Source organism: Colius striatus, chromosome 17, assembly GCF_028858725.1.
Source record: "Colius striatus isolate bColStr4 chromosome 17, bColStr4.1.hap1, whole genome shotgun sequence".
Lineage (NCBI taxonomy): Eukaryota > Metazoa > Chordata > Aves > Coliiformes > Coliidae > Colius > Colius striatus.
In genome coordinates this window covers 7,933,589-7,950,884 of record NC_084775.1, presented here as the reverse complement: position 1 = coordinate 7,950,884, position 17,296 = coordinate 7,933,589, and positions in this window count along the sequence as shown.

Below are 17,296 nucleotides of genomic sequence, written 5' to 3'. Positions count from 1 at the left end.
TACTTCACTCGGGGCTGCAGAGGAGACAGAGAAGGGTTACCAATTGCTTTTCAGCCTCTTTAAATACACTGCCATTGCCTGCACTTAATGTTGGGTCTTTTGCCTTAACAAAGTAGCAGTTAGAGCCACAGCTTTGGAAAGAATGTTCATGTGTTTGGAGAAAATTGTTAGTTCCGTGATCAAAATAAAGGGTTACATTTGGGGAGAAGAAGTGATACTGAAATGATAGCAGATAATGAAAAGCAGGCGGGGAAAAAAAATCATTTTATTTCAAACAGAGATAAAGGCACTGCTAAGAAGAGTTTGTTCAAACAAACAGAAACACAGTGTGTTCAGAAAACTGCTATTAGGAAACAGCTAAGCCATACGACTGGTGAGTTTAAATATGCCGTGGTTTAGACTACCTCCATCTTCATATCAAGCTCAGGACTCACATGGGTGAGTTCATCCTACAGTCAGAGTCCAGAAATCCTCTGTACTGTTATACATATGTTAACTTACTGTTCTGTAAACAGGTCCCTTGAAAAGTCAATGTCATATTACAAAAGGCCCTACAAGTCCTGGAAAGGACTAAACATGACCAGGTTTAGGCAAAGCTGCCCTACAGAGCCACTGGTTATTTGGTCTGGGATCAATTTCAAATTGTTGTGCTAATTTAAAACTGAAGCTGCATCTCCTAAGGTCATCATTGCTGCATTATTCGTGTGGGAATGTTGAAGACATAGCTTTCTTGGTAGCTGCTCTATGAGGGTGGCTTTTGCTTTTGGAGTGCCTCAGCATGACCCTGAACTCAGCATCCCAACAAACTGCAGGCATGAAGTGTGAAACAGTTTCCTCAGCATTATTTTAAAAGACCCCAGGCCTTGGTGTGGGGGTGATGGGAGAGAAAAATAAGACATGTAAGATAATTTACCTTCCAAGGCACTCAGGAACCATGGTGATGAGTATGACTCCAACTTAAATTGCTTAGATATGAGCTCTGATCCACAGAGAACTGTCTTAAAATTCATAGAGAGCATCAGATGCTAATAACTTTTAGTCAGTACCTACCTGGGGCTTGATTGAACTGGTGACATACAGCTGAAATCCCTCGAGAACCATTTTCTTGTAAATGTCGACCACCGCTTTGACTATAAAGTCATCTCAATGAAAATGAGGCTCTTGGCATAATTTCAAGCCACCCGGAAGTTAAAAACAGCCTCACCCGAATTCCCAGGCAACTGATGCCAAAACAAGTGTACTTTTCCCCCCTCAAGTATTTCCTTTTTTTCCCCATTCAGCATTCTGACTGACTTTGCAGAAAGCTTGTACACCATGGAGTTAAAACCAGCAAACAGATTGCTGTGTTTGTTTTGTGCATGCCAAGGGGAGCACAAAAGATAACTAATTGCAGAACTATACTCTCAGTAACAACCTTGATCTTGCAGTGGGCATCATTCTGTCACTGTCAGAATCTGTCACTGCAGAGATGTATTATCTACCATGTTCTTGTTAGATTTGCTGCTCACGAATGTGGTTTGAAAGCACAGTTGCAATTTCAAGTCATTTTTTTGTTCCTTAGTTTTGTACAAGTAATTTACAATCATAGTCTAAATATTTTAAAAGAGATCCACTTTACAGCAACCTTAAAAGCTTATTTTATAGTTCTAACAATCTTAATTAATATGCTGACAGTCTGTTGCTGTCTGTATAAAATTAAGTTGCTTTTCTTTTTCAGCTGCAGTAGCAGCAGTATCCAGGCACTGTCCTGCACTTCAGTAATGGAAATTTCCCAGCCTCAAAGCACACTCTGTCTCAGTCAGCTGCAATAAAACTCTGAGTGATTTCAATATTGTTGTGTGCTTTACTTGTCCTCAGTTATCTGGAGCTTGTATCTTTTGAAAAGCAACTACTGCTCATGAGCTTGCTTTGTCTTGTCCAAGACTTAAAATTCAGTAAACAAGCTGTGGATGATAAGAGAATTGAACCACCAGATCCAAATTTTACAGGACTGAAAACAATACATACATCTAGTCAATATTTATGTGGACTGTTACAGTGACTTGTAAGGATGACACAGTTCGTGACCTTTGTTTTCTTGTTCTCAAGCATCATGCACTGGAAGGCTATGAAGTTTTCAGAAAAGGATTTAGCTAGTACATAGTATCAGTCTTTTGATCTTGGTGTTTCTGATACCATTGATTGCTAGGAAAGGATAAGAAAATACAGAAAAGGAGATAAGAGTATTACAAAACCTCAGAAATCTAATAATATCTGAGTACTAAAAAATGCAGCCTATTTCTCCTACTTGTTCTCAGTTCAACTGTAGGACAAGTGATGCCTCCAACAGAGATAGAAGTCAAAGAATGTAGAAACAGAATTATTAGGCTTTTATGTGGTCCAGATACTGCAGTAACTCCATTTGTAATGCTTCTTCCTCATAGCTAAGAGTGTTGGGAGCATTTGTGATGAAGTTGGCAGATGTGAGGGCAAAGGAGAAAGAGTGATGAAGGAAAGAATAAAAGAGAAGCGGGGGGGAGAATGTAAAATAAAAGGAATGGGTAGTTGGAGGAGTGGTATGCAGACCCCACTGCACCTGGCTTGGTGCAAGTGAAGCACATGGCAAACACGCAAGTCCCTTCACGGGAAATGAGTTTGGGGAATGGTACCAGACCTTCTAAAAATGCTTACCAGGGTTTGCTTTCACTCAGGCTGTCAGCTGGGGTGTAGGTAATGATTTTATGATGGCACAGGTATACTTCCCTGGTGTCTGCTGTTATTATATTTAAATGATGGGCAGTGGCTGAACAGAAACAAGTGACAGGACACCAATGGGATTCTGAGATTTTCACATAAAAGTCACCAGGGTTCAAAAGTCAGCCAACAATTATATCACATCACACAGCAAGTTCCTTGGCAGCCTCTGTGAGCAAGTTGGAGGCCATAGCACAGTTATTCTGAATATGAAGTGTTGTACATAGCTTTCCTGTTGCTAGTCCTGGGAGATAACAAGACAACAGAACTGCCTCTGCTCCTTCACTGGCCAGATCCTGGCTTTGCTGACACTCAACTGCAAAAGAGGCACCTCCAGGAAAATCTACATCTTTGCTCCCCAAGCTGCACCTGTGCTGGGGAAGAGAGGAAAGGCATCAGTCTCTTCTTGCACTTTGTACAAGCCACCAACCTGAGAGCCCAAAGCATCTGTGCTCCATATTTTTAATATATATAGTGTGTTACAGATGCCTGTTTCTACAGTCCAACATTGATGGCTTTTTAAAGACAACCATTTCTTTTGCAGTTTTGCATCAGAGCTGTGCAGACAAGAGAGATTTCCTGAAGGAAGTGGTGTCACAGTATCTTGAAAAAGAAGAGCCAAGCTGTTGGAATCTGTGTTGCTTTACAGGGGTAATGCAATACCTCCCAGCGCTTCCTGTTGATCATCAGTGATACAGTTCTCACCACATCATAAAACTCTCAAGCATTTGTTAATAAACACTCCTAGAGAAAAAAAGATAATATCCAAATACACAACCCTATGTGGCATCTGTCATCGTGAACAAAAGGTTTTCATTACATGGATCAGGGGACTATTTGGGTGAGAGAAGCGGATTTGGAGGGTCCCATCCACCTCCTGCTGAAGTCCATTTTGCATCTCTCTTTAGGTCATTGGGCCCCTGCCATGTGATTTTTCTTCTCTGTAAATAGCAAGATGTTTGAATGAGCAAATATAATTTTTACTCTCAGCATTTGGCATTTCTTTTTTAAACAGTATGGGTGCAGAGAGAATGAACATCTGCAGCATTACAGCACAGAGCCTTGTATGAAAATGGCAGAAGTAAGATTTGCTTCTAACAACAGTAATCTGCAAGTGCTGAGGTACCTAATCAAATCTACACAATGTGCAGATGTTCCAAGCAGTGTTTGTCTCGCTGTGTGACCTTTCCCACTTGACAGCTCTGTTGTTTCAATTAATTCTTCTGGATAAATTAACCTAGCCTGAAAAGGTAGAGCTGGGGAGCAGAGTGGTGCAGACATTTCACCACCAGCAACCTTGATGGTGCAATCTGCACCCCCATCAGATAAGATCTTTAGCAAGGAAATGCAAATTACTGAGACAGATTCAGGAAGTTCTTGTGCTAGTGGCTAGGACTTGGTCTGCAGCTGACAGGCACATGGGGTGGGGGTCGGGAAGGAGATTCAAGGTTTCTGCCAGTTCTGTAGGGAATAACCTTTTTGGTAAGTGGCTGAACAACAACAGGGCAAAGACAGGCCTTGTGTCTCATACAGCTTCACCCCTGAAGGAGGTTTTGTTAAGTTCAGCGCAAACTATAAGGCTTTTCGATATTTTTCAACCTTTCTGGGACAAGTGGGAACATCTGAACAGTTTTATGTGGTCATCCTGCTGCATGGAAATGCAAGATGGGTAACAGCTGTATACAATTCCTACCTCTTTAAATGGCAATAACGTTTTAAACTCTGCCATGTGGACTGTTGCCAGTTAGACTAGGGGAAGATTGAGCACCAGAAAGACGTTCCCCCCAGCCACTAGCACCAGATTTACCTAAACTGAATTAATAATTAAGACATTTGTAGCTTTTTTTAGTATTATTTTGTAAGTTTTAACCACGGGAAAATTATGTCTCACATTACTGTTGTCTTATTGACATATGGTGGGGTTTACTCCAGATATGCCCAGCCTAATGATAAGAAATGCCTTTTATAAGTGCAATACATCCACTGTAATCAAGTGCTACGTTTATCTCACTGCATTACCCAGCCTCTGTTTTTTGTACAGGATTGGGTGAGGATCTATGAGCATCCTGCATCTCAACTAAGTTTTCAATGTGCTGTCTCATTTCCCACTGATGTTAACAGAGCCAAACTGAATCCCTGGCCTGGAAAACCCGAGAGAAAGACCGACAGCAAGGAAAAGGGTTTTCTTTTGTTCTTCAAAAAAAGCTGCTAAACAAAAAAGAGTGAGAGAGGGAATACCTCATTTTTTTGGTTTTAAATGACTGTAGGATGACAGTCTGCATTCCGTTTTACAGGTACCCTTACCAGCAGTAGGGTAGGATTAAGTGATTATGCTCTGCCAAACAGTGTGTGTGGGAGAGCAGACAGCAGATGTCCAGCCACTTAGGCCTCTGCCTTGCGCACCAGGCCGCGGTATGGAGATGCACGTGGACATTTAATTGTTATTCAGCTACAATTTGCCTGGATTTATGAGTCTGGGAAGCACATATGCTGCAGTGAGAAATGAGTGTTTATAAGCACAGTGGCTGTGAAGGCCTTTCCCGCAGAGAGGCAAAGTACCCCTGTCTATAGAAAATGGATTAAAAGGGGCAGCGTACCACTCTCATGGCCCATTTACCTTTGTGAAGTGCAGCTGGATAAATGCCAATATATGGATGCATTTCCAGCATGAACTCTGAACAGCTTTTACTGCTGCTTATCACAGGTAATAAAAGAGCAGCAGCTGTCCTTTTATCAAATCCTAATTTAGAGAAATGTATCCCTAAATAAGAGATATAAACAGGACTCCTCTGCCAGGGACAGCTACACAAGGATAAACCCTTTTTAAGGGCTAGATTAGGAATATGGGACCACTGCTCTGTCTGCAAGCACTTTTCCGGTGCTTGTTGCAGCAATCTTCTGTGGTCACTCTGAACACATCCTCTGTCCTCCTTGGTTCCTCTTCCACTGCTCCTACCCATCACCCCATTCATTCCTTTCTCTGCTGTGCAGACTGGCACTGCTGGATGACCTCCCTCCTCACCTATCCTGTCAGCCCCTCTGGGCAGGCTGTGTTCATCTCATGCCCTTTCAATGAAAGTACCACATAGGAGGTGAGGTGTGAGGTCAGGTGTAGAGCAGCAAGTGAGGCATCTCCCTGCACACCCTAAATCTGCAGCAGAAATCTGATATCCATACTTCTCCCACTCATTGCAGTTGCAGGCTCCATTCTCACAGTGCTCAACTCCTTTCTTGGGCTGGTATACTTTTTACTGAATTGATTTTCTTACAGCTTCTTGAGCTGCATGAGCTCATCAAAGGGCCAGACAAGCACCAGACCTGTACAAAGCAAGAAGGAAGGCTGGAAGCAGAAGCATCCTTTTTGATACCAGCAACCCATTAGATTTGGCTCAGCTGCCATATGATATCATTCCTTAAGACTAATTTAATCTGTGGAACAGGGAGATTTGACTACTTCACATGCTTCTTTTGCCTTTGCCATCCTTTGCCACATTTCCTCTGCTCTTGAAAAATGCAGGAGAAAATAATAATGAGGACAGTTTTATAGTGACTCCTTTCTGCTTGTCCTCTTCCTCTCCTGTTTCTGCCATTTACCCTTCCCAAAATATTTCTGCTCTAGTTCTCCATCTTGTCCTGCCAGCTCTCAAGCAGCCGTTGACCTCTCAAAACCGATTTCTAATCCAGGATCCTTTTCCTTACAAACATACTGCACAAGACAGACAGACACACAGAGGCCTCGTTTCTCAGGACAAGCCTTCAGAAGGAAAAAAAGTATTACACAATCGCCCAGACATGCGCATTACTCACCAAAACAATCAGGGGTGTCCGATTTCTGCAGCCCTGTTCTTGGTGCTTGTTCTTTCCAGTGTCACAGCAATGTGCTGAAGCCAGGACCCCATAACCACTGCGTATGTGAAACCTAAACCCTGCTATGGAGGGGACTTGTTTGTACAGCAATAGTAATGATCAGAGGCAGTCCTACTGTGAAGGACAGAAGTATCTTGCTGTGTTTATTTTGTGATGTGGTCTGATCATTTATACTGTCGAATTAATAAAAATAACAAGATAGAAGCTTTCCAAATGGAATCCATTGCTGTTGTTCATGGCTCTGTCTCATTCCACAGGCACTAGGAAGTGGGCATTATCTGATAAATCAAGACATAAGAAACAAATAAATGCCTTTATGTTGTAAAAAAAACCCAACAAACCAAACAACCCTACCTTTCTAGAAATACTGTAGAAACACATCCTCTCTTTCTGTCTTTTCTAAAAGGCAGGCTGTGTCCTATTATCATCAAGGAAAAAGTAAACAAACGTAATTTAATCAGTTCTGTCTTTCATTGATTTGCATCAGCAAGAATAAAAGACAAAGGCAGAACAGAAAACAGCAGCTTTGTGCTAAAAGTTTGAATACACAAAATACTTCTTTCTCCAGCTGTCAAACATTATAAAATGTTATGCATCTCGGTAATAGTAAAAGTGTCTAACAATTGACCACAATGGGGATCACAATGCTTCATTAAAAGCTCTAAAGCAGAGTAGAAAAGCTTCCAGACATTTGTTAAACAGATCTAAATGCTAAGATGCTTCCAAAAAATGTCAGAAGATGCTTTCATCTATTCTAGGCAGTCAGATAAATATCTCCATGCTTATTTCACCCGGGTTTGGAGCTCACACTGATTCAGCAGCAACAGCTGTATGTGCCATTTGCTTTCCTGAGAGTGGGGCATCTCTCAGTAAAGCAGCAGAGGTTAACATCCCTCCCAGGGATGGGGCCACCGTTCCACGTGGTGCAGGGATATGATCAGTAATACCTAATTACATATGTAAATACAGAATTATTTGGAGAGCCTATTTGTTCAGCTGACAGGCGATGTTGTGATAAGGAATTTCTGCAGACAGGATATTTATAGACCCTTTATCTCTACATTCAATCGGAACTACAACGTCAGACAATACCCCGAATGAAGGGTTGTTTCAGTTCAACTTTTCCCCATTGTTGCTTTTCCCGGGTTTTTTTTTCTCCCTCTGTCTGGTTACTGCCTAAAACTTGGCAGTGAGAGAAAAAAGGGAATGTGACTCACGCTGACAACTTCATTTGCTGTAAGAGACCTCAGTAATTGCTCTAACCCACTTACAGGAAAGCTACCCCTCCTCTTTCTCTCTTCCTCCACCCTTAGCTAGACAGAGGCCATGTTTGTAACAGGAGCAGCCTGGCTCTGCTCAGAGGTCATGCTATCACTTATGAAGTAACCAGGCCTCTTTCTTTTCACTTTTCTTACTCGGGATTCAAGTTAACCTCTCACAAGAGCTTAAAGCAGCTTCAGTTTAAAGGGGCAGCTTCGTGCCATGGATTTCTCATGAACCTAATAACCAGGGTTTCCAAAGGGCTGGCAGCTCAAAGGCAGCAGTGCCAGAGCAGCTGCTCCCACTGCACACACCAGTTTGGCAGCCACAGCTCCAGCATAAAGCTCCTCAGGAGTCTCACAATTGTCTCCTTCTCTGATGGGATGAGGGCAGGTGACAGCAAGCAGGAACTGTGGAAGAATCAGCACAGATGCCTATGCAGCACTCTACCAAAATATATTTTCCTTTTTAATTACATAATCAACATAATGAGAGTGGCATTCGTAGTGAGGTGGCGGAACAGATGGCAAAGCTTCGTTTTCAGCAAGACGTTAATTAACAACAACTCTAGTTTCTGCTGGAAAAGGGGGTTTGTTCTGCTCTAGCAGGGTTAAGATGGGTGCTTACTACATAGGGCAAATCTCAGTTTCCACAGTTGGGATCTTTAATTCTTTTCCCCTCCGTCCCTGTTGAAATGTCCGGGATACTCTCTAAAAACACAGCAACATCCTACATGCAAAGCATTATTAAAAGCCAACATAAATTGGGTCCTAGCAGTAGCTTGAGATTCTCCTGGCAAACACTGGTGAGTGCTCTGTGGACATATAAATACAAAGAAGAAAGGGAAGACTTAATATGATTCAGAAAGCTTTGTGCAACTGCAAACTGCAGGTGAGGCTTGTGTAATATACAGCAGCTTCACAGAGATATGGTTAAAGCTTCCTCAGATGCTCTACATGAAGTTATCTCTTTCTTGTTTCCTCTGTTTCACACACTCAGACTTAACATCTTCAGCACACTGATGCAGCAGAGTTGGAAAGAAACATCCCAAGGGGGACTGAAGCAGAAAGTAGCTATGAAAGATATTTATTGAAACCACAGGCAGGGAATACATCACCCAGACACAATGAGTAGGGAAACAGCACACACAGCTGAGAAGTCTAGCCTCTATTTTTTGTCTGATAAGCTGGCTGGACAGCCAGGCATACTGAACAGCCCACAAACATCCAGCTCTTCCCTCCCTGTGCTGCCAGGTGACGACATGAGATAGCTTTTCCCTGCTTTGCATTCACCATCAGAGGCTCTCCAGAGTCACACACCCAAGTCCTGCAGAGGCCTGTGGGCCACATTCCTCTGAGGATTACATCCATCCCCAGCAGGAGAGAGGGAAGAGATATGCAGGCCAAAAGGGACGGGCAAGCAGGAGGGAGGGAGGAGCTGGGGGCAGGAGAGGAAAGAAGCTGCCTGTAAAGAACATCAAGAGGAACATAGGCAGGAGCTGGAGGACAGCAGTGCAGGAAAGGGAAGGGGGAAGCAGTCATACATCATATTATATAAAATAGGGAAACACGGCATCTAGATTCATCCGCTGTGGAGCTTGGAAGTGAACCCATTATTCCCATGTCTCACCACTCATCCCTGTGCTGCCAGCAAATATCTAACAGCTGACAAGAAACATTTCTGCCCATTCTAGCAACGTGCACATCTAGCAAAGATGCTCTTCCATTACTCCCACTTGCTCTCTGCAGGCAGTAGCTGGGTGTGGGTCTGTGCTATAAGCTGAAAATCACACCCCTGCCCATCAGCCAGGGGGGTGAGTTATGTGATTGCAGATGATTTCTTAATTTTCTTTCAATATGTCTGTTAAAAATACATTAACTATGTAGAAATACATTAAAAATGAGTTTTAAAATTACATTAAGTCCATCACTAAAAAGTGATCAAATATCTGGACTAAGAATGTCTGTTCCACCTTTCAGCAGCTACTTTAATTCAAAGGATCAAGTGGGGCTCCCATGCCATAATGCTTTAAGCAAGTGAAGAAAGTGCAGCCTGATGCAGCTATAATGAGCATCACTAGCCTGCAGTACTGTACATGATTTGGGCCTCCATCAGTCCACGTGCTAAACCAGAAATGAGCCATAAAGTGGAACTCAATGTCTTATATACATCAGATGGCAGAGATTCTTTGCAGGATGATTTTCAGAAGTGCCAGATATCAACAAAACTGTGCTTAGGAGGTGCAAAGGAGAGGAAAGAGAATGCACACATATACACAAATCTACTCTGCTTAGCTTGTCCTCCTTTCACAGGGTTAAAGGGAGAGATGCAAGATTCAACAGGACTGCATTTGTACTCGTGGCTACTTTTTGGGGGAGGACAGAGGGTAACTAAAACCCCTTTGTAGATATTACCTTTAAAAATATAAAATCAACACAACACAAAGTTAACTCTTCCAGCAAAGCCAGAAAGAAAAGCGACCAACAGATGCAGAGAGAAGCAGAGAAGCGCCCGCTCCAGAGGAGCTGCAAGCTGAATTGGGTTTGAATTCCGTGCAGGGCTTTCAAGGCAGGAGCACACAGCATACAAATGAGTGCTAAATAATTCCCACCGTTAAGAGAGCTCTGAGCAGCTCATCTGGACTATGAAAAAAGCTAAAGCAAATGTACACTGTTTGAATACCATTAGGGACAGTCATTAACTAGCATTAAGACATCTACCGTATCGACAGTGCTGTAATAAGAGACCCATCCTTCTTTCCAGCTTATTTTCTTTATTGATTTGTAGACTCTCTACAGAAGCTTTAGAGTGCCATGGGGCTCAGCAGCTTATGGAGGAATTCCCACTAAAGAACTATACAATTACTTCTTTTCTGGATCCCATCTTTTAATTTTGGTTTTAAGGAAACATAGTCCTGTTTGATTTGTGTAGATACTACAGACAATTTAGACACCAATGTATGTAAAAGAAACCAAGGCACAAATAGATAAATGGATTTACCCAGGGTGACACAGAAGGGTGTACCTTAACAGAAATAGGATAACAGGTCTGGATGCCCAGTTTCCTAGTTTAACCATTTCAAACAGCTGGAGGCAGAGCTGCTGTAGGGATAGGATAAACTGTGGTAGGATGGGATAAACTATGGCCCCATTTCATCTCTCAAATGCTTGTAAACACGTTGCAGAAGTAGCAGCGACAGTATAGGACAGGTCAGGTGAAGAACAAAAGTTGTGCAAAGAACTAAAGGTACAATACAGTTTAATATAGTTGAAGGTATTCAAGAGCCAGAGCTGCAGGAGTTGACGAGTGATGGAATACTGAGAGCTAAATCTGTGCAGCAAAGTGCACAGGGGGAGGCAGGGGCAGGCAACAGCCTACAGGCAGTTGAAGGCGAGCTGGAAGGAATCTTTAATGAAAGCAGAATCGTTCTGGGTGACTCAGAATATTGGTATTCACAAAGAGAATTGAGAACAGGCAAAAATAAATAAAGCTGAAAGCAAAACCCAAAGGCCAAATCCCTCTCAATAGCCAGAACACTGATATAATCTGAGCAACCAAACAACAGGTCCTTGTGAAAACCTCTCAGGCTGCTTCCTGCACAGCAGCCCCTCTGCAGGGCTGGCCATGGCTGTGAGCAGCTCGCGCTGCCCAGCCCGGGAGCATTGCAGGCTGCCCCAGCGGTCTTCCCTCCACATCCCCAGCCCTTGGCTTCCCCCCCAACATCTCAACTAGGCATTGTGTAACTTCACAACCTTCCCGTGAGCCCTGAGCAGCTCCTCTCAGCTTTAATTAGCTGCCAGCACTTGTACATGTCGCAGGCACACACGTGGGTCACTGACAGATCCCAAGTTGCAGCAGTTGTGTTTCTTCCAGACCCTGCTTCTGTCAGCTCAGTGCTATACAGGCAGCATTTAACTACAAACCCAACTTCTACAAGTTTTCTAGCGAAGACTGAAAACCAGGTTAGCTCCATTTTTTTACTTGAGTATGATGGCTTTTTGCCTTTCTCTTTTAATTTTTCATTAAGGAGTAGTCAAAGAAGTTACAGCCAGATATACTGGGACTGAGCTCAGTAAGAATGAAGAGCAGGAAAGGCTTCCTGACAGTGAGATCTATTAGTCAATGGAGCAGTCTCCCAAAGGAGGCAACAGGAGCACAAGAGGCACTTCAGCAGAGCCAGTATTAAGTGCTCCAAGTGATGCAGCCAACTCCTAGAGGATTGCCTCATGGCTTCAGCAGGCAGGACGCCTGCCATTAGCCTGCTAATGCACATCCTGCCTTGGCCCACTGCTAGCTGGGAATAGCTCATTGACTTTAAATTTCATTAACAATAAAATGTTAGAGGAGGATTTTCTAATGGTGGGGGCAGGCCTTTGCAACAGGTCTCCCCATTACAAAAGGTGATTATTAGTAGGGGAAAGAAACAAACAGTTTTCATTAGTATTTGTATTAGGATTTAGTTATTAACCTTTTCTTAAACTACTTCAAAGTAAAAAATACCAAATTTCTTAGATCCCTTGTCTCTTTTACCCTGCAGAAAACAGCCCCTTTCCAATATCTTCCTAGCATTTCCAAATAAACAAAACAGTAAGAGCCACCAGTTACAAAGAGGCATAAGACTAAGACACAAATTGCTAAAACTAAAGGCAAAACCCAGCCTTATAAACATTTCCAGAAGGAAGAACATGTGTGTTTGGGAGGGAAGAAATTACATTACTTTTCAAAGTGTTTAATGTCATCTCAAAACCAAGCACTTGAAATGCTTAGCTCCTCACCTCCTCGTTACTGTACACCACTGCACTGTGTAACAGAAGCCTTGTTTAAATGGTTCAAATGGTTCAGTTGGTAACTTCCAAACACTCTGTATTTAAACTATAAATGTAACTTCAATACTGAACGTTTAGGGTTTGATGTTTCCTGCAGTATCCACGTTAGAGCTGTAGCAGGAGGTCTGTCCATGTATGATTTGGTATTTCTAATGTTTTCAAGAGATGAAGATCCACTGAAGAGAAGGACAGAGAGAGGGAGAGGATTACCTCTTGTTTTTAAAAGCCGACTCACCAATGCAAAAGCAAAGGCTGCCTGCACTGTTGAATTTGACCTTTGCCTCAACTGCAACATTCTGTTTCTTCAGAAGGACAGGGGATTTCAGGTGACTGACACAACAGAAAGGGGTAACTGGCAGAGTCATCAGCATCTAATTCATTGTTCTATCTCTGTTTCCTCAGTAGCAGAGGTTCAACTGGAGCAGAGCTAAGGTAGCTGTGCTCCAGGGAGTCTTCTGAGATCCACACAGTAACTTTAAAGACCAGTGACATCAGGCCAGTTCAGTCTGTCAGGGGAAACTCTGACATGTGTCCACACTTCACCCCATGCCGGTCATTCCAGCTGCTGAACAGCTGTGTGTGCAATTAGATGCATCAACAGAAAGCAATTGGGTGAAATATCCGATGTCTGTGGCCCAGCATTACCTGTGCCTCTCTGTAACCCAACAATTAGATCCATCATTAGCAGCTTGACTTAATTATAACATAGAACTTCTTCAAGTGCAGGCTTTGCATAAGATTTTAGATTACTATAATTAATTATACAGAAAGCCTGAAGTGTTTGCTGGCCCATTGTTATTTTTTTTTTCCTTTCCCCCACACTGACACCAGAACCAGGGTTCATAAAGGAACTGGGCTGTAGACAGAGAGGTCTCTCTTATAGCCTGAGAAACACACAGAAAAATATCTTTTATGTCATATATAAAAGAGAAACAAGGCTTCAGATATTTTTAATCTCAACTAAGAGATGCAAAAAGGAATATTACTCTAACCTATATGTGTTTAGTCCCACTCTTTAAATGAATTATTTCTTTCGTAGCTCCCATGTAAAAGGCTTTTTGCACTTTCCCTCAATTACTACTGTTGGCCCTTATCAGAGATCTGGTATCAGACAGCTGGACCCCAGCTGAAACCACCTACCTGAACTTTAACCAGTAATAAGCAAACCACAGAATTAGTGCCAGAAACACTGCAAGTTCTTGAAAGATCACAGAATCTCAAGGGCTGGAAGGGACCTTGAAAGACCATCCAGTGCAATCCCCCCTGCCAGGGCAGGACCACCTAGAGTAGGGCACACAGGAACTCATCCAGGTGGGTTTGAATGTCTCCAGAGGAGGCTCCACAGCCCATCTGGGCAGCCCCTTCCAGTGCTCCCTCACCTCAACAGTGAAGAAACACTTCCTTGTATTTCTTTGGAACCTCTTGTGTTCCAGCTTGTACCTATTGCTCTGTATGTATTTGTAAACATTAATGAGGTCACCCCTCAGTCTCCTCCAAGCTCCTTCAGCCTTTCATCAGAAGGGAGATGCTCCACTCCACTGTCTTGGTGGCCCTGCACTGAACTCTCTCCAGCAGCTCCTTGTCTTGCTTGAACTGCGGGCCCAGAGCTGGACACAATATCCCAGATGCAGTCTCAGAGCAGAGGGGGAGCAGAGCCTCTCGTGACCTCAGCAACCCGGTGCTAGGCGAGAGGGTTCCTTGCGTGGCTCTGCCCCGAGCGCCGCGGGTTGGAACCACGGCCAGTCCCACACCGGCTGCTCTGGGGGGTTTTTTGTTGTGGCTATTTTTAAAGATGGGGGAATGAAAGTACTACAGTGCTAGGAGGCTTTTGTCACTCATCTTTCTATGCCTACCTGCAAGTTGAAAATATCCCGGGCACGACACGTTCCGCAGGGGCCTCTTTCGCAGCTGGTGGCAATGGGCTGTATTCCGTTTCATTCCCGAGGGCTGGGAGAGCTCTGGCCGCGGGACAGCGGAGCCCTCTACGGGCAGCCCGCGGAGCCCGAGCGAGCACCCGGGCACCTCACACCTGCCTCTTCACAGCGAGACACTCCTGCCTTACCGGGGCACGGGAGCACCTTCCTGTGGCGTGTGAGGGCTCAGAAGCTCAAGGTCTATGTGGAGACATCAGGCTGTGCAGGTCACAGGCTCTTTCCTGGCAGTGCTTTCTTTACAGCCTGGAATATGATGTGGGAAGTGAATCTCTTTTCTATTGCTTGTACAATCTTTTTCAGGGAAAAGAAAACATTACCAAACTGCAAACTGGTGCTGTACCTAGTCTGGCCCACCACACATAGCTAGAATTTTTTCTTTTAAGCTATGCAAAATACTTGTTTTTGCCTTACTATATGCCTGGAGCATACAATGAACTCTTGTATAAAATGAGCAGGTTTATGTTTGTCAAGGCACGTTCAAAATATTTCTTTCCAAGAGCTACATCTATTTGAAGACTGGATAACAGCTGCACCATCGAAGCATTTAAATATTTTCTCATTCTAATGAGAACATGAGATTCTTTCCAAACAGCTCAACATAACAACATCAGTGGCAAACCCAAACTTCAAAACATTTTAACTCCAGTAAAAAAAATAAAACCAACCCAAAACAACACCCAACAGCAAGTACCAAAAAGCATCTAACTAGACAGTGAGAATTAGCTGTAGTGCAACATGTAAAACCAGAAAAGTCCAAGAATAGCTTAACACTTATTAAGAGATTTTAAACACACGAGATGTTTGCTGTAAGACATCTGCACAGTTACACATGCAAAACTGCATTCTCAGTTTGGTGAAACAGGTAAATCTCATTACAGCCTTTGCACATGATTTACAGGCAACTTTCTGCATGACATGTTCAAGGTTATACTTGAGTTTAAAATAAATAAGAGACACTAACATGAAAGCCTGTAACCTATATTAGTGCTACTTGAATAGCAAACTTGATCTAGATGCAGCAAAGGCATTGTCTGGCTCTCACCACAGTGCAGAGACATGTGATGTCTGAGTTACTAGAGGAGAGACCATATTTGTTAAAGTTCTAGACTCTGAAGAGGCACTTCTGCTCACTCCATTTCCCAGGTGTAGCAGACAGGCATTTCCAGATTGATCTGGCAGAGATGAAGAATTAATTTCTGCATAGAAACTCCCAGTAAAGTTTCCTAAAGAACCTGGATGAAACGAGCAAATACTAGTGAAGGTAACCGAGGAACTCTACAAGAATGAAATACATCTTATTTTTGTTTTAACAGTCATTCATTCAGGCTGAATCAGAAACATGTCTCATCGCCACTGTTATTACTTTCTAGAGTCTAGGAAATGAGCAGCTACTGATTTTACAGCACACTGTCCACAAAGAAACATACATCAGATGGAGGTGCTTAAATGGGACACAAAGATTTGTTATTCCTTGCTCAAACAACCGAGGCAAATAATGCTTCTGTGCCATGAACCCCAGCAATGGCATCTAAGTTTTACTTCATGTAGCTTTAAATCTAAGTTTTACATTCATTTCCAAGGGCTTATTGATTGCTTCTTGCTGAAACCCACCAGCAACAGAGACTGCAGATGACTGATATGACAGAGCAGAAGGTTGGCTACAAGCCCCATGTGAAACACATGGTCTACTGAAGATCTGCTAAATGTAAAAGAAAACATTCATAAGTAAGATAGCACAGCCAACAAGAACCAGCAACGTCTGGATTACACCTCCTACTAATGAAAGGGAGACAGTAAAGTCAATGTTGGGCACCAGCAGGGAGAAAAAATAGTGATATCCAGTCCTGTTCTCAACCACAGCTGGGATGGGCTCAGAGCTGTAGGAAGGCAGCAGCCTTTGGTAGGGAGTCCCACAGATGCCTACAAGACACTGGAGTGATTTCATTCAGCACTGTGTTATCAGCAGAGTAGCTGCAGTTGCCTTTGGATTGCAGTTACCTGGATGACGGGTTCCCAGAGTTGCTTTACATAACCAGGCAAGAACAGCAGCAGTTTGCTGTTGCTGATGCTCCCTGGTGAGCAAAGTGAATCACAGGCTGGGAAACTGCTGCTGAGCACTGTCAAGCAAATCCCCAACCTACACTTTTCTGAGAATTTACTACTTTTCTAGAGTGCTACAAGTGAATGTTCAGGCCTGGAGTTCTCACTGTTAAAAAAACCACAACTCCCAAACCAAGAAAACATTTAGAACCATGAAATGGAAGATATTCTCAAGAGATTAGAGGTCTGACCTGAAGTAGGTTCAAGTATGCCCACAGTACCTTGAGGAGAATCTGCCTGATGATTGATCATGGTTATTTTTACTTTTGTATTTCAAGAAATGCCTTATCTGTTTCCATCTGATGCAGCATCCTGGGTTCTTACCAGAGTTTTGGTTTAGTTCTTCACTACGATAAATACAGCAGAGTGTTTAGACAAACTGCCTGAAAGACTGCATTGCTGAGACTGTTAAAGCTTGCCTCTTTTTGAGCCTCTCATTTCTGTCCTGCTCTCTTTACCATCTTCTTTTCTTGATGATAGGAACATCAGCACTTCAGGGACAATCACACAGATTGACTTAGCTTCCAAGCTTGTATTTTCCAATACTTCTATTTTGAAAGTTCTCAACACTTCCTC